This window comes from Dendrobates tinctorius, unplaced genomic scaffold (genome assembly GCF_039654945.1).
Source record: "Dendrobates tinctorius isolate UK_male_01 unplaced genomic scaffold, ASM3965494v1 ptg000082l, whole genome shotgun sequence".
Lineage (NCBI taxonomy): Eukaryota > Metazoa > Chordata > Amphibia > Anura > Dendrobatidae > Dendrobates > Dendrobates tinctorius.
Genome location: NW_027361750.1, coordinates 6,724,214 through 6,743,585, shown reverse-complemented (window position 1 = coordinate 6,743,585; position 19,372 = coordinate 6,724,214). Strand labels below are relative to the sequence as shown.

General features: G+C 45.4%; 1 protein-coding gene across 3 annotated transcripts in view; it reads right to left on the bottom strand.

Annotated features, from left to right (window-relative positions):
- Positions 1–19,372, bottom strand: part of CUNH8orf34 (chromosome unknown C8orf34 homolog) — a 967,955-nt gene that overhangs the window by 617,886 nt on the left and 330,697 nt on the right. The window lies entirely within an intron of this gene.

Here is a 19,372-nt window from a genome sequence, read left to right as displayed (position 1 = left end):
AAGATTCAGATGAACACCTGCCGCTTCATGTTTCTTTCCATTTTTATAACTGGCTTGCTCCACCTCAACGTTAAAACGTGTCCAGTCATATGGCCTCATTTAAACAGTGTCAGGTCAATTTATTAATTTAGTTGCTTAAAATATGTTAACTTGTAAGGTCAGCCATGTGTCAGTAAACAAGATAATTTTAGTGCTCGTCTTATGTATAATTTTGGCGATTTTTCAGTTTAGACATTTTGGACTCACTAACTAAAAATAAGCAAGTAGGGGGTTGGTGTATAGACTGTGATCAGCATGTATCGTCAGCTCACTATAGCAATCTCTGCTTCACTTATCAATGAACATCCATGTACAGATATTCTACCTTATTACAAACATTATAAAGTCATAAGCAGAACAATAAATGCATATGGAATAAACCAGCCCACTGATACATATCTAACTTAACAGTTCTTTTTCATAGCATTATCTACAGTGCCTTGTGAAAGTATTCAGCCCCCTGGGACTTTTCAACCTTTTCCGACATATCATGCTTCAAACATAAAGATACCAAATGTAAATTTTTGGTGAAGAATCAACAACAAGTGGAACACAATTGTGAAGCTGAATGAAACTTATTGGTTATTTTAAATTTGTGTGGAAATTCAAAAACTGAAAAGTGGGGCGTGCAATATTATTCGGACCCTTTAACTGAATAATTTGCTGCACCACCTTTTGCTGTGATTACAGCTGCAAGTCGCTTGGGGTATGTCTCTATCAGTTTTGTAGATTGAGAGACTGAAATTCTTGCCCATTCATCCTTGGCAAACAGCTCGAGCTCAGTGAGGTTTGATGGAGATCGTTTGTGAACAGCAGTTTTCAGCTCTTTCCACAGATTTTTGACTGGATTCAGGTCAGGACTTTGACTTGGCCATTCTAACACCTGGATACGTTTATTTGTGAACCATTCCATTGTAGATTTTGCATTATGTGTGGGATCATTGTCTTGTTGGAAGACAAATCTCCGTCCCAGTCTCAGGTCTTTTGCAGGCTCCAACAGGTTTTGTTCAAGAATGGTCCTGTATTTGGCTCCATCTATCTTCCCATCAATTTTAGCCATCTTCCCTGTCCCTGCTGAAGAAAAGCAACCCCAAACCATGATGCTGCCACCACCATGTTTGACAGTGGGGATGGTGTGTTCAGGGTGATGAGTTGTGTTGCCTTTACGCCAAACATATCATTTGGCATTGTTGCCAAAAAGTTCGATTTTGGTTTCATCTGGCCAGAGCACCTTCTTTCACATGTTTGGACATCCCATGTGGCTTGTTGTAAACTTTAAACGACACATTTTATGGATATCTTTGAGAAATGGCTTTCTTCTTGCCACTCTTCCATAAAGGCCAGATTTGTGCAGTGTACGACTGATTGTTGTCCTATGGACAGACTGTCCCACCTCAGATGTAGATCTCTGCAGTTCATCCAGAATGATCATGGGCCTCTTGGCTGCATCTCTGATCTGTCTTCTCCTTTTTTTAGATGAAAGTTTAGAGGGATGGCAGGGTCTTGGTAGATTTGCAGTGGTATGATACTCCTTCCATTTCAATATGATCGCTTGCACAGTGCTCCTTGGGATGTTTAAAGTTTTGGAAATCATTTTGTATCCAAATCCAGCTTTAAACTTCTCCACAACAGTATCATGGACCTGCCTGTTGTGTTCCTTGGTCTTCAAGATGCTCTCTGTGCTTCAAACAGAACCCTGAGACTATCACAGAGCAGGTGCATTTATACGAAGACTTGATTACACATAGGTTGATTATATTTATCATCATTAGTCATTTAGGACAACATTGGATCATTCAGAGATCCACAATGAACTTCTGGAGTGAGTTTGCTGCATTGAAACTAAAGGGGCCGAGTAATATTGCATGCCCCACTTTTCACTTTTTAAATTTCCACAAAAATTTAAAATAACCAATAAATTTCGCTCAACTTCACAATTGTGTTCCACTTGTTGTTGATTCTTCACCAAAAATTTAAATTTGGTATCTTTATGTTTGAAGCATGATATGTGGGAAAAGGTTGAAAGGTTCCAGGGGGCCAAATACTTTCGCAAGGCACTGTAGAAGTCAGCAGACATACAATTAGAATACAAAAACATGTATCTGATAGAATTATTTAAGCCCCCAAAGCTATTGAAAAACAAAAAGTTAAAGATTAAAGCAATAAATAAACAAAAAAAAAGATCACATCGTATATACTCAAATATAAGCCGATGCAAGTATAAGCCGACCCCCCTAATTTTCCCACAAAAAACTGGGAAAACTTATTGACTCGAGTATAAGCCTAGGGTGGAAAATGCAGCAGCTACTGGTAGATTTAAAAAATAAAAATAGATACCAATAAAAGTAAAATTAATTGAGACATCAGTAGGTTAAATGTTTTTGAATATCCATATTGAATCAGGAGCCCCACATAATGCTCCATACAGTTCATGATGGGCCCCATAAGATGCTCCATACAAAATACACCCCATATTATGCTGCACAAAGGTTAATAATGGCCCCATAAGATGCTCCATAGAACAATATGCCCCATATGATGCTCCATAAAGGTTATGGCCCCATAAGATGTTCCATAGATTATGCCCCCATATGCTGCCCCCATAAGATGCTCCATAGATTATTCCCCCATATGCTGCCCCCATATGATGCTCCATAGATTATGCCCCCATATGCTGCCCCTATAAGATGCTCCATAGATTATACCCCTATATGCTGCCCCCATAAGATGCTCCATAGATTATGCCCCCATGTGCTGCCGCTGCCGCTGACTGGGCCAAATTTTTTAAATCTGACTAATGTCACTTTATGTGATAAGAATGGATTGCCTGCCAGGGCTGTGGAGTACTCAGTACCAGGCCTGTTCTTAAAGGGGATGTGTCACGGCAGCGGTGACCCAGTCCATGGCCCTGGGTGTCCAATTAAAGGGATATTTACAAGGGAATAGAGTTTATAAAGTTTATAATAAAGTGTTTGTGATGCCACCTGTGGTATTCGGTCAGGGGACCGACGCTGCGATGCAGATCCTCTGGGATGATGACAGGGCAGCAGAGATGGTTTAGCCCTCCACAGGTAGAGCTGTATCCATTGGCAGCTTGAATGTGGATGTTAAAAATGAGGTTGGTGAATGTGGTGTAGGGTAGGTGATGCAGGAATGATCCAGAGGACACAGCCTCTCCTGACAGGGAGCTGCTCCACAACACATCTCTCTACTTTCCTTCCACTCTCAGAACTGTTCTCTTTGCAGCTCCTCCTGACAGGGAGCTGCCTCACAGCATGTCTGCTTACTTTCACTTTCTCCTGACATCTGACTCACTCTCTCTGCACTGTTCTTTCCAGCTCTGTTAGCTCCTCCTCTTTTCCTACCTTCACCCACTCCCCAACACCTTTTACTACCCAGCCTGGGATGAGATCATCCTCCCTTAGGGTACATCCAGGGTGCCCTGCTGCAAAAGTCTGTGTTGGGTGCAGGTGTTAGAGTCCTGGGTGGTGCTCCCTCTTTACCTGAGAGTGGAGTACCACACCTCTGGATGAGATGCAGTACTTCTGTGGCGACTGAACCCTCAGGGGCGCCACAATAACTCATCCCATCCCATTAATTTGGAGATTGCTTTTTTGGACACATTGTACTTTATGGTAATGGTAAATTTAGGTTGATATTTTTTGTGTTTATTTCTGAAAAAAAAATCAGAAATTTGACAAAAATGTAAAAAAAATTCAATTTTCAAACTTTGAACGATTATCCCATTAATCCAGATAGTCATACCACAGCAAAACATTAACAATTTACATTTTCCTTATGTCTGCTTTACATCAGCACCATTTGTAAAATGTTATTTTATTTTGTTAGCATTTTAGGAGGTTTAAAAATTGAGCAGTAATTTTTCTTTTTCCAAGGAAATTTACACAGTTAACTTTTTTAGGGACCTACCCAAGTTTGAAGTAACTTTGGGGGGTCCTATATATTGGATACCCCCAAAAAGTGATAGAATTTTAAAAACAAAACCCCCTGACATACTGAAAACTGCTGTCAGCTTTTTTACCCTTCAGACGATTTTCAGGAATTAATCCAAAGTGACATGCCAGGAAAGAAAAAGTGTATTTTTACCAAATAAATTTCGGTAACTTCTGAATAGGCTGCTGTAGTCGGCAGACTCTAAGGGACTCTTAGTGAAACGGGACCCTTAACGATGCACCAGCGATCCCGACAACGATACGACCTTGTCAGGATCGCTGGTGCGTCGCTACATGATCGCTGGTGAGCTCTCAAACAGGCAGACTCACCAGCGATCAGGACCAGCGAGGATGTTGGTAACCAAGGTAAATAGCGGGTAACTAAGCGCGTGCGCCACTTAGTTACCTGCTGTTTACCCTGGATACCAGCGTGCTCGCGCTGGGAGCTGGTATCCAAGGTATACAGAGGGTAACTAAGCGAGCGAGCACGCTGGTATCCAGGGTACACAGCGGGTAACTAAGGGACGCGCGCACTTAGTTACCCGCTATTTATCCTTGTTACCAGCTGCCAGCGTTTGCTTACAGTGCTGGGAGGTCGCTGATCGTTGGTCTTTCGCTGCACACACAGCAATGCGTGCTGGCAAGTGGGAGACCAACGATCAAAAAATAGCCCAGGACATTCCTGCACAATCAGCGATACCTGTCGGGGGGGGGGGGGGGCGGTCGCTGATGCGTGCAAAATCGGTGACGCATCAGCGATCTCCTTAGCGATCTCGCTTAAGGCCCTTTTACATTTAGTGATGCACCAGCAATCCCGACCACGATATGACGTGGTCAGGATCACTGGTGCATCGCTGAATGGTCGCTAGTGAGCTGCCACACAGGCAGATCTCACAGCGATGCAGCAGTGATACAGCGGACGATACTTACCTTTCAGACGCGGCGATCCTGACGTCCTCCCGCCCGCGTCCATGCGTCGCTCGTCGGCGCCAGCAGGAAGCACCCGACGAGAAATGGAGCTGCGTGATCAACGACAGACAGCGGGGAGCAGGTCGGTGGTAAGTATCACACATAGCGATATCGCTGCTACGTCACCAAATCGGTGATGCTTTAGCAATATTGCTAGCGATATCGCTATGTGTAAAAACCCCTTTAGTGTGAAGTACCCCTTAGGCCGCTATTTGGCCATGAACTGCCATGGTAAACATCAGGACCACTCGATCAAGATCTCAGGGCGCCCACACTTTGTTAAACATCTAGATGCTGTAGTCATTATTGACAGGAGCAATTAAGGGATTAAAAAGATATTGACAGTGTCAACACTGATGTGGCTGATGCAGCAAGTTGTCAGCTATAGTGTACAGCCGACAACTAAATGATTGTCACCTGTATGGGGATGCTAGTTTCTTATATCTCAGGTCAGTAAAAAAAACATATTGGTGGTCATTAAGGGTTTAAAGAGGATGATGTCTAGGCATATAATATGATGATCTATCCACTGGATATGACATTGATATCAGATTGGTGGGGGTTCGACACATCAAATCGGTGGGAGGCTGACATTGGATATGTCATCAATATCAGATCGTTGGGGTCCAACACAATATCAGATCGGTGGAGGTCCAACACAACATCATATCGGTGGAGATCCAACTGCTCTGATAGCTGTCAGATGTAACTAGTGAATGAAACTGAAAATGACCACTATACGCAATGCATAGAAGCCTTTTTTAACACTTTAAGGAGGTTGGCCACCTTTGGGGACATTTTTTTTGTTTCAACTTAAATGCATTTATGTTTGGCTAAAAATCATTTTTGCATTTGGCTTTCAATATAAATTTTGCATCGCTTTCTTTACAGGCTCTTTTTTTCCTGCACATTCAATTTTAATGTGTTTTCTGATCATAAATCTGCTGAGAGGAGCTCAGAAAATGACAGATAAAAGAGTTTCAATATTTTGCTCTATAGGAACACAAAAGCGCAAATAGGGTCTTATCCGATGATAAAATTATAAACGTATGTAGAATCTACTCACCTGCTATAGGAGAGGTTAAAGCACATAGAGTTAGTGATCAGCTGCTGCACGTCCAAGGGTCAAACAAGTGACCGCCGACACATCAAATCCTATGGAGCTTTTTTTGGACTTCGTGCGCTGCTTAACGTATTGCACAATTACTGATGTACAGTTGTGGCCAAAAGTATTGACAGCCCTGCAATTCTGTCAGATAATACTCAGTTTCTTCCTCAAAATGATTGCAAACACAAATTCTTTGGTATTATTATCTTCATTTAATTTGTCTTAAATGAAAAAACACAAAAAGAATTGTCCTAAAGCCAAATTGGATATAATTCCACACCAAACATAAAAAAGAGGGTGGACAAAAGTATTGGCACTGTTCGAAAAATCATGTGATGCTTCTCTAATTTGTGTAATTAACAGCACCTGTAACTTACCTGTGGCACCTAACAGGTGTTGGCAATAACTAAATCACACTTGCAGCCAGTTGACATGGATTAAAGTTGACTCAGCCTCTGTCCTGTGTCCTTGTATGCACCACATTGAGCATGGAGAAAAGAAAGAAGACCAAAGAACTGTCTGAGGACTTGAGAAACCAAATTGTGAGGAAGCATGAGCAAGCTCAAGGCTACATGTCCATCTCCAAAGACCTGAATGTTCCTGTGTCTACCGTGTGCAGTGTCATCAAGAAGTTTAAAGCCCATGGCACTGTGGCTAACCTCCCTAGATGTGGACGGAAAAGACAAATTGACAAGAAATTTCAGCGCAAGATTGTGCGGATGTTGGATAAAGAACCTTGACTAGCATCCAAACAAGTTCAAGCTGCCCTGCAGTCCGAGGGCACAACAGTGTCAACCCGTACTATCCGTCGGCGTCTGAATGAAAAGGGACTGTATGGTAGGAGACCCAGGAAGACCCCACTTCTTACCCCGAGACATTAAAAAAGCCAGGCTGGAGTTTGCCAAAACTTACCTGAAAAAGCCTAAAACGTTTTGGAAGAATGTTCTCTGGTCAGATGAGACAAAAGTAGAGCATTTTGGGCAAAGGCATCAACATAGAGTTTACAGGAGAACAAAAGAGGCATTCAAAGAAAAGAACATGGTCCCTACAGTCAAACATGGTGGAGGTTCCCTGATGTTTTGGGGTTGCTTTGCTGCCTCTGGCACTGGACTGCTTGACCGTGTGCATGGCATTATGAAGTCAGAAGACTACCAACAAATTTTGCAGCATAATGTAGGGCCCAGTGTGAGAAAGCTGGGTCTCCCTCAGAGGTCATGGGTCTTCCAGCAGGACAATGACCCAAAACACACTTCAAAAAGCACTAGAAAATGGTTTGAGAGAAAGCACTGGAGACTTCTAAGGTGGCCAGCAATGAGTCCAGACCTGAATCCCATAGAACACCTGTAGAGAGATCTAAAAACGGCAGTTTGGAGAAGGCACCCTTCAAATATCAGGGACCTGGAGCAGTTTGCCAAAGAAGAATGGTCTAAAATTCCAGCAGAGCATTGTAAGAAACTCATTGATGGTTGCCGGAAGCGATTGGTCGCAGTTATTTTGGCTAAAGGTTGTGCAACCAAGTATTAGGCTGAGGGTGCCAATACTTTTGTCTGGCCCATTTTTGGAGTTTTGTGTGAAATGATCAATGTTTTGCTTTTTGCTTCATTCTCTTTTGTGTTTTTTCATTTGAGACAAATTAAATGATAATAATACCAAAGAATTTGTGTTTGCAATCATTTTCAGGAAGAAACTGAGTATTATCTGACAGAATTGCAGGGGTGTCATTACTTTTGGCCACAACTGTACAGTATTAAAAGATCAATGTTTTTATTCCCAATGCGTTTCGAAGCATGAACTACTTTTTCCTCAGGGGAAACATTGATCTTTTAATTAGAGTTGAGCGAAACGGGTCGAAAAAATTCAAAAGTCGCCGACTTTTGGCAAAGTCGGGTTTCATGAAACGAAACCCGACCCTAGGATGAGGTCGGCCTGTCACATAGCGCTCAGATATCAGTGGGCCTCACACAATCCACAAGTGTCCAGTGTCCAAAAGTGTGCGCAGAGATTCAAAATCTCCATTATCCTCTCGTCACTTTGGTCACAGGCAGCTGTGCCATCGAGCGTGTCACATAGCGCTCAGATATCAGTGGGCCTCACACAATACATAAGTGTCCAGTGTCCAAAAGTGTGCGCAGAGATTCAAAATCTCCATTATCCTCTCGTCACTTTGGTCACAGGCAGCTGTGCCATCGAGCGTGTCACATAGCGCTCAGATATCAGTGGGCCTCAAACAATCCACAAGTGTCCAGTGTCCAAAAGTGTGCGCAGAGATTCAAAATCTCCATTATCCTCTCATCACTTTGGTCACAGGCAGCTGTGCCATCGAGCCTGTCACATAGCGCTCAGATATCAGTGGGCCTCACACAATCCACAAGTGTCCAGTGTCCAAAAGTGTGCGCAGAGATTCAAAATCTCCATTATCCTCTCGTCACTTTGGTCACAGGCAGCTGTGCCATCGAGCGTGTCACATAGCGCTCAGATATCAGTGGGCCTCACACAATCCACAAGTGTCCAGTGTCCAAAAGTGTGCGCAGAGATTCAAAATCTCCATTATCCTCTCGTCACTTTGGTCACAGGCAGCTGTGCCATCGAGCGTGTCACATAGCGCTCAGATATCAGTGGGCCTCACACAATCCACAAGTGTCCAGTGTCCAAAAGTGTGCGCAGAGATTCAAAATCTCCATTATCCTCTCGTCACTTTGGTCACAGGCAGCTGTGCCATCGAGCGTGTCACATAGCGCTCAGATATCAGTGGGCCTCACACAATCCACAAGTGTCCAGTGTCCAAAAGTGTGCGCAGAGATTCAAAATCTCCATTATCCTCTCGTCACTTTGGTCACAGGCAGCTGTGCCATCGAGCGTGTCAAATAGCGCTCAGATATCAGTGGGACTCACACAATCCAAAAGTGTCCACTGTCCACAAGTGTGTGCAGAAATTCTAAATCTCCCCTGTCCTATAGACACCTTGTACCTTGTTTTACATTACTATATAGTTTGTTGGATTTTGTCTACATTTCTACCAAAAATGAGGAAGGCTGGTGGAAGAGGCCGTGGAATTGGGCGGGGGTTGGCAGCTGGTAATGATGGTGTTGGTGGTGGATCTGATGGTAGTGGCAAGAGCAAAATAGGACCGAATGCAGGAGGTGCTGACCCTGCGTCATCGTCTGTCTACATAAGGCCTCGAACGCTTAGTTTTCTAGGAGTTGGCAAACCGCTTTTAAAGGCAGAGCATCAGGAAAAAGTTTTGTCTTACATTGCTGACTCAGCCTTCAGCTCTATCGCCTCCTCTTCTTCAGTTGTAAAAAGTAAAAGCACTGAGTCGTCATTGGAGGCTCATGTTCATGAACCACACCTTTCCTTGTGTCCTTCACCCCAACCAAGATTGAAGGATGACGCAGGCCATACTACTGATTACTCCATGGAGCTGTTTTCACATACCATGCCTGGATTATCAAGTCAAATGGTGAATTACCCAGGCCAAGATGAATCTGACATGGAGTGCACTGATGCACAGCCGCTGATGGATGATTCTGCTGGTACATTCACTCAGAGCACTACATTGTCCTCGCAGTGTACAGAGCCAGATTTTGACCCTGATGAGACTCAGGTGCCCCTTCCCGCACACTATACCACCATACACGGTGACACAGAGAAAGGTGCACATGACATAGAAGAGGAGGTGATGGATGACCCAGTTGTTGACCCAGATTGGCATCCATTGGGGGAAGAGGGTGCTGCTTCCAATAGCTCAGATGAGGAGCATCCACAGCAGACATCGACATCGCAACAGCTGTTATCTGGCAGGCCCGGAGCACTCCAAAGACAGGTTCCAAACATCAAAAGAGTTGCTGGACAGCTTGTCCAGAGGGTCAAAAGATCACAGTGTGCTAGGCCGCAAAATGTCTGCCAAAGTAGGAAGAGTGCAGTGTGGCACTTTTTTGAACAAAATCCTCATGATCAGGCCAAGGTTATCTGTAAGAAGTGCGCAAAGACCTTTAGCCGAGGGAAAAATCTGAAAAAATTTGAAAACCAGTTGCATGCTTAGACATTTAACCAGCATGCACTTGCAAGCGTGGACACAACACCAAACCTCAAGTGCCACATGAGCAAATGATCACAGCGAAGGTAGTCAGCAACGCTACATTGTTTCCCCCACTGTAAGCCCACCGGTTAGCACAGCAGCAAATGTTGAGGTGTCGTTGCAAGGCCACAGCAGTCAGGGAATCCCACTGTTATATCAACGAAAGACTGATTCTAGGCCATCAGAAAGAACACCAACTCCATCACCATCATCAACCCTCTCTCAGTCCGCCCTGTCCACCGCTACTTCCACCATATGCAGCTCTCAAGTCCAGCTCACCCTCCCAGACACTATGAGTAGGTCAAGAAAGTACTCAGTCTCTCATCCGCGTACACTGGGTTTGAACGCCCACATTGCCAAACTAATCTCGTTTGAGATGATGCCCTTTCGGTTGGTGGAAAGCACAGCTTTCCGCGAACTCATGGCCTATGCAGTACCACGCTATGACCTACCCAGTCGCCACTTCTTCTCTCGCAAAGCCATCCCAGCCCTCCACCATCATGTGAAAGACCGCATTGTCCATGCACTCAAGCAGTCAGTGAGCGGAAAGGTGCACCTCACAACTGATGCATGGTCCAGTCGGCATGGCCAGGGCCGTTACGTGTCCATCACTGCGCACTGGGTTAATGTGGTGGATGCAGGGTCCACAGGGGACAGCGGTGGTGGGACAGTGCTGCCTAGCCCATGGTATCGGAAACAGTTGGCTGTAGGCGTTCGACCCTCCTCCTCCTCCTCCAGAAGCGAAAGCTCGTCCACAGAGCGCAGTCGTACGAGCACTCCATCTGCAGCTGCCACTGTTGCACACGATGTGTCCCCCTATCGAGCAGCTAGTGGAAAGCGTCAGCAGGCTGTGTTGCAGATGATGTGTTTGGGCGACAGACACACCGCCGAGGTGCTGGCCGAGTACTTGAAGCGACAAACTGAGTCATGGCTGGGCAGTGTACATCTTGAGGCAGGCAAGGTAGTTACTGATAACGGGCGTAATTTTGTGGCAGCCATAGCCCTTTCAAAACTCAGCCACATACCTTGCTTGGCTCACACCTTGAACCTGGTGGTGCAGTGCTTCCTCAAAAATTATCAGGAGTTAACAGCCCTGCTCCAGAAGGTGCGAAGACTGTGCGCGCACATCCGCCGGTTGCCTGTACACTCCGTTCGTATGCAGAAGCTGCAGCGATTGCTCCACCTTCCCAACCACCGCCTCATTATCGACATTGCAACAAGGTGGAACTCCACCCTATACATGGTGGAGCGGCTGTGCGAGCAGAGGCAGGCCATAATGCATTTGTGGGAGGATACACGGCCAGGCACTTTGAGAGCAGACATGGAGTTGACAGGCGTGCAGTGGTCGAAGCTGAAAGACCTTTGTAAAGTCCTTCAGTGTTTTGAGGAATGCACACGGCTGGTAAGCGCAGACGATGCCATCCTAAGCATGAGCATCCCACTTATGCGTCTGCTCATGCAAACTTTGACGCACCTTAAGGAGCAGGCGTCTGCAGCCAATGTTGATGAGGAGGAAGAGGAGGAGGGAATCCTTGATGACATTCAGCCATTGTCTGCTCAGGTACCTCTCCTGGACGAGGTGGAGGAAGAAGAGGAGGAGGAGGAGGATGATGGGGATGATTACTTAGGGGAGGAGGATGCATCTCGTGGGGCAAGTGAAAATGTTGGCGTGGCAAGGTCTGGTACAGGGTTTGTGCGTGACTGGAGGGATGTGGATTTGCCAGAAAGTGCTCCTCCACCCAGCACTCGCAGTGCATCATTGACACCGGGAACATTGGCCCACATGTCAGATTATGCCTTGCGGATCCTAAAAAGGGACCCCCGCATTGCCAAAATGATGAACGATGACGACTACTGGTTGGCCAGCATTCTGGATCCACGCTATAAAGGCAAATTACAAAACATCATGCCACAGGAGAACCTTGACCTAATATTGGCTAATAAACAAGCAACTCTGGTAAATCGGTTGCTTGAGGCATTCCCAGCACACAGCAGCGGTGATGGTTCTCACACGAGCCGTACGGGCCGGGGGCAGCTTGGCAAAGGTGTTCGTGGTGCACACAGCAGAAGTGGCGTTGGAGACAGGGGTTTCATGACAATGTTGTGGACTGATTTTTCAAATACCGCTCACACAACTGGTAATACTTCATCGATGGAAAGTGACAGGAGACAGCAGTTGTCAACTATGGTTACAAACTACTTTTCCTCCCATATCGATGTTCTCCCACACAGGTCATTCCCCTTTGACTATTGGGCCGCTAAACTGGACACCTGGCCTGAATTGGCCCAATATGCCTTACAGGAGCTCGCTTGCCCAGCTGCAAGTGTGCTATCGGAAAGAGTCTTCAGTGCAGCTGGATCAATCCTGACAGAAAAAAGGACCCGTCTGTCAACCCAAAATGTGGATGATCTAACCTTCATTAAAATGAACCACGCATGGGTTTCCAAGGATTTTGTCCCACCTTCCCCTGATGACACATAGGGTGACAGAAAAATGGCTTGCTTTGGTCCACCTCTTCCTGGGACTTCACCTATTTCGCCTTTTGCATCAGCTGAATGTCCAACATCAACATATGCCACTTTCTAAAACTCCCTAACTGTGCTGCCTCCCCCCCCATGGCCGGGGTCACCACCTAGCGCACGACACCGTGCGAGTGCCGTTGCCCTGGACAGGTGGGTAGGCCGACTCTTGGGCGCGGGCACTGGCACAGGGTCCCTCATAGTGCAATCAAGTGTCTCTGACGGTGGTGGTGCACACCCGCCGTCAGACACACCGCTGTACTATGAGGGGCCCAGTGCCAGTACCGACGCCCACGAGTGGGCCCCCCTTGCTTGGGCAGGGCCCCAGCATTTGCAATCTTTACCTCTCCCTGCTCCTCCGCTGTGTAATCTGGGCCGTCAAATCCATACTGTGCCTGACACCGTCTGAGCCTGCCTCCTGAGACATATATTTTGAATGTGTACGCTATCCATACATGTTATCCGGGGATACGCTATCCTTTCTAACCTTTGTGCAATCACGTGCAATCCATACTGGGCCTAACACCATCTGAGCCTGCCTCCTGAGACATATATTTTGAATGTGTACGCTATCCATACATGTTATCCGGGGATACGGTACCCTTTCTAACCTTTGTGCAATCACGTGCAATCCAGACTGGGCCTAACACCGTCTGAGCCTGCCTCCTGAGACATATATTTTGAATGTGTACGCTATCCATACATGTTATCTGGGGATACGGTACCCTTACTAACCTTTGTGCAATCATGTGCAATCCATACTGGGCCTAACACCGTCTGAGCCTGCCTCCTGAGACATATATTTTGAATGTGTACGTTATCCATACATGTTATCCGGGGATACGGTACCCTTTCTAACCTTTGTGCAATCACGTGCAATCCATACTGTGCCTGACACCGTCTGAGCCTGCCTCCTGAGACATATATTTTGAATGTGTACGCTATCCATACATGTTATCCAGGGATACGGTACCCTTTCTAACCTTTGTGCAATCACGTGCAATCCATACTGGGCCTGACACCGTCTGAGCCTGCCTCCTGAGACATATATTTTGAATGTGTACGCTATCCATACATGTTATCCAGGGATACGGTACCCTTTCTAACCTTTGTGCAATCACGTGCAATCCATACTGGGCGTGAGAACGGCTGGCGAGCTGTTAAGCAAGCTACAGCACCTGTCCAGACAAGTACAGGGATTCCCTAGCGAGGAGACTTATTTGATTGTTTTCAATGTTGGGACAGCAATTTTTGGGGAGCACTATACTCTGGAGAATGATAGATGGGGCCCACCATACACTGGAACATTCCAAAGGTGGACATCAGACACTGGAGCAGCATTTACAGGGCCCATTATACACTAGAGCATTAGAAATGGGGCCCATTATGTTTGGAGCATTATTTCGGCCCATAAGACAGTGGAGCTTCATCCATGGGGACCAACATATACTGTAGCATTATGTGGAGCTCATCATATACTGTTTCAAACATTATATGGGACCAATGATTCTGTATGGAGAAATAGATGGGCCTCGTCATGAGATGTAAAAAGTGAGGTATTTTTCATTGTACTATACCGCTATTTATCTGCCGTATCGGAGCATGATGAGTTGTGGTATGTGTTAAAGGGGCGCTCTTTCGCCCAGGGCACATGAAAACCTGCAGCCAGCCCTCCCCCCCCCACAACTTTAGCCAAATAACCCCCATTTTTCAGTGCGTAACTTATATTATGAAGTTAATTAAGGTTGACAAGCTTAAGTAAGAAGAATTGATGCTTTTGGCATTCAAATGGGCACTGTAGGTGTGTTTCCTGTCCTCCTCTCACTGCCGACTTTTATTCCCCATTGACTTACATTGGGTTTCGTGTTTCGGGACGACCCCGACTTTTCCCTATAATCGGACGATCTTGCTCGACCCGACTTTTGGAAAAGTCGGGTTTCACGAAACGAAACGCGACCCTAAAAAAACAAAAGTCGCTCAACTCTACTTTTAATACATCAGTAATTGTGCATTATGTTAGGCAGCGCATGAAGTCCAAAAAAAGCTCCATAGGATTACATAAAAGAGTTTGACACACTTTCCTACTAGATGTCAGAACGATTCACTGTCGGATTCTCAGTTAGGCCTCATTCATGTCCAATTTTTGCTTTTGCGTTTTCATGAATAGCACTCATACCTGAGATAGTCTATGGGGCTATTCACATGTCTGTGATTTTTTGCCAACCACCATATCCGAATTTGATCAGAGGGTTGGATTAAAGTTGACAATGCAATCCAATGGGCCAGTGAAAAAAAAAAAAAATCGGTCAGCACTCAAATGCCAACCCAGTATGGTCAGATTATCAAGGACTGTCACATAGGAGAAGATGGAGAAACTTTTTTTCCCCCATGTACGAGAAAAAGCTCTGATGAAAGCCTGATCAAAATAATCAGTCCATTTCTCTCGTAGTGAGAAAAATGGAATTCTGAATCTTTAAGGACTTCCAGGTTGTCCACTTTCTCTTGTCAGTGCAGTTATTTCAGAGACTGACCAGCACTTCTGTCCATACAATGGCGGCTGGTGGAGGAACATGTGACTAGACCGGTCCATCAGCCACGTCCAATAGAAAACCAACTCTCCCATGTGAGGTGTGTATATATATATATATATTATATTAGGTGTATATATAAATATATTTACTATCCAGTTAAAACATTTTCCAGTATTTCATTTGAAAATGTCTGTGCCTTTAATTTAGCATTTTTTTTGTCATACGTGGCGCTTAGTTTTAGTTTTTTTTTCCCCAAAAAAGCACTAATTGACATTAATTATATTTGACATTTAAACTAATGCAAACAACACAAAGGAACTGCAGATTAATTAAATAGCACGGCAATTTATATAGCATCAGAGCATGTAATAGTAACTTCCCAACATATTAAAGTAACACACGATATCTTGGTACAACATAAATGTCAACAGATGACCACCTGCTCTTGCAGCTGCTTTGCTCTGTGGTGCTGCCAGCTTCATCTGACTGTAACTTAATTTTATTAAGCAAACAATGACCATAGGAAGTGCATCATATTGCATTAACCTTGAAATCAGGGTCGGACTATTAAAATCCCAATAGAAAACATTCAAGACCTGAAAATGAGCAAGGGCGCTTCTACCATGAGGCAACATGAGCTTAATGCTTCATCATGCTGTCTCCCAGGGGTTGGCATTTTGCTGCCCTCAGAAGAATCTGGTTCTCCTAGCCGACTGTTAGGCTAGGTGCCCACGTTGCAAAAATGCTGCGTAAATGTTCGCAACATTTCCACAAGTCCCTGCCGCAGGTAAAACGCATGTGGAATTCGCATGCATTTTCCCGCAAAACACAAGCGGTTTGCAAGCGTTTTTAGCTTGCAGAATGCTAGCGCTTTCCAAACGAAGCATCGCTTGGAAAAGTGATTGACAGGTTGGTCACACTTGTCAAGGATAGTGCTTGACAAGTGTGACCAACTTTTTACTATTGATGCTGCCTATGCAGCATCAGTAGTAAAAGATAGAATGTAAAAAATATTTAAAAAACAAAAAATAGGGATATACTCACCTTCTGTCGGCCCCCGGCCCTCAGCAGCGCTGCTGGCAAGCTCCATTCCCAGGGATGCATTGTGAGAATCACCTCAGATGACGTCATCTGGGGTGATTCGCGCAATGCATCCCTCGGACCGGTAGATGCTGGCAGCATGGCCGAGAGGCGGGAAGGACTCCGGGAGCAATTAGAAGGTGAGTATATCCCAATTTATTTTAATTCTATTTTTTACAGGGATATGGTACCCAGGGCATGGAGGAGAGTCTCCTCTCCTCCAAACCCTGGGTACCATCTGCACATGAAGCGCTCACTTTATGCATGGTGGGCATAGTCACATGCGTAAAGTGTGCGTTTCAATGCAATCCTATGCCAGCGGAATCGCAGCGATTCCGCAGAAATAATGAACATGCTGCGGATTTTACCTCTATGCGATTCCGCAGCGGTATAATCCTCAGCATGGGCACAGCAACTGCGTAATCCTATAGGAATGCATGGGGGTGCGCTTTATTAGTGTTTTTTAAGCATTTCCGCTGCTGCAAAAATGCAGCAGAAACGCATAAAAAACGCAATGTGGACACAAAGCTTTACACTGACCGCAAACTCGGACAGCAGGCATGCTCTCTGTTAGAGTTGAGCGACATTTGGTTTTTTAGGGTCGCGTTTCGTTTCGTGAAACCCGACTTTTCCAAAAGTCGGGTCGAGCAAGATCATCCGATTATAGGGAAAAGTCGGGTTCGTCCCGAAACACGAAACCCAATGTAAGTCAATGGGGAATAAAAGTCGGCAGTGAGAGGAGGACAGGAAACACACCAACAGTGCCCATTTGAATGCCAAAAGCATCAATTCTTCTTACTTAAGCTTGTCAAACTTAATTAACTTCATAATACAAGTTACGCACTGAAAAATGGGGGTTATTTGGCTACAGACTGTGGGGGGGAGGGCTGGCTCCAGGTTTTCATGTGCCCTGGGCGAAAGAGCGCCCCTTTAACACATACCACAACTCATCATGCTCCGATATGGCAGAGAAATAGCGGTATAGTACAATGAAAAATACCTCACTTTTTACATCTCATGACGAGGCCCATCTATTTCTCCATACAGAATCATTGGTCCCATATGTTTGAAACAGTATATGATGAGCTCCACATAATGCTACAGTATATGTTGGTCCCCATGGATGAAGCTCTACTGTCTTATGGGCCCAAATAATGCTCCAAACATAATGGGCCCCATTTCTAATGCTCTAGTGTATAATGGGCCCTGTAAATGCTGCTCCAGTGTCTGATGTCCACCTTTGGAATGTTCCAGTGTATGGTGGGCCCCATCTATCATTCTCAGACGGTGTTAGGCCCAGTATGGATTGCACATGATTGCACAAAGGTTAGAAAGGGTACCGTATCCCCAGATAACATGTATGGATAGCGTACACATTCAAAATATATGTCTCAGGAGGCAGGCTCAGACGGTGTTAGGCCCAGTATGGATTGCACGTGATTGCACAAAGGTTAGAAAGGGTACCGTATCCCCGGATAACATGTATGGATAGCGTACACATTCAAAATATATGTCTCAGGAGGCAGGCTCAGACGGTGTTAGGCCCAGTATGGATTGCACGTGATTGCACAAAGGTTAGAAAGGGTACCGTATCCCCGGATAACATGTATGGATAGCGTACACATTCAAAATATATGTCTCAGGAGGCAGGCTCAGACGGTGTTAGGCCCAGTATGGATTGCACGTGATTGCACAAAGGTTAGAAAGGGTACCGTATCCCCGGATAACATGTATGGATAGCGTACACATTCAAAATATATGTCTCAGGAGGCAGGCTCAGACGGTGTTAGGCCCAGTATGGATTGCACGTGATTGCACAAAGGTTAGAAAGGGTACCGTATCCCCAGATAACATGTATGGATAGCGTACACATTCAAAATATATGTCTCAGGAGGCAGGCTCAGACGGTGTTAGGCCCAGTATGGATTGCACGTGATTGCACAAAGGTTAGAAAGGGTACCGTTTCCCCGGCTAACATGTATGGATAGCGTACACATTCAAAATATATGTCTCAGGAGACAGGCTCAGACGGTGTCAGGCCCAGTATGGATTGCACGTGATTGCACAAAGGTTAGAAAGGGTACCGTATCCCCAGATAACATGTATGGATAGCGTACACATTCAAAATATATGTCTCAGGAGGCAGGCTCAGACGGTGTTAGGCCCAGTATGGATTGCACGTGATTGCACAAAGGTTAGAAAGGGAACTGTATCCCCGGATAACATGTATGGATAGCGTACACATTCAAAATATATGTCTCAGGAGGCAGGCTCAGACGGTGTTAGGCCCAGTATGGATTGCACGTGATTGCACAAAGGTTAGAAAGGGTACCGTATCCCCGGATAACATGTATGGATAGCGTACACATTCAAAATATATGTCTCAGAAGGCAGGCTCAGACGGTGTTAGGCCCAGTATGGATTGCACGTGATTGCACAAAGGTTAGAAAGGGTACCGTATCCCCAGATAACATGTATGGATAGCGTACACATTCAAAATATATGTCTCAGGAGGCAGGCTCAGACGGTGTTAGGCCCAGTATGGATTGCACGTGATTGCACAAAGGTTAGAAAGGGTACCGTATCCCCGGATAACAAGTATGGATAGCGTACACATTCAAAATATATGTCTCAGGAGGCAGGCTCAGACGGTGTCAGGCCCAGTATGGATTGCACGTGATTGCACAAAGGTTAGAAAGGGTACCGTATCCCCAGATAACATGTATGGATAGCGTACACATTCAAAATATATGTCTCAGGAGGCAGGCTCAGACGGTGTCAGGCCCAGTATGGATTGCACGTGATTGCACAAAGGTTAGAAAGGGTACCGTTTCCCCAGATAACATGTATGGATAGCGTACACATTCAAAATATATGTCTCAAGAGGCAGGCTCAGACGGTGTTAGGCCCAGTATGGATTGCACGTGATTGCACAAAGGTTAGAAAGGGTACCGTTTCCCCAGATAACATGTATGGATAGCGTACACATTCAAAATATATGTCTCAGGAGGCAGGCTCAGACGGTGTTAGGCCCAGTATGGATTGCACGTGATTGCACAAAGGTTAGAAAGGGTACCGTTTCCCCAGATAACAT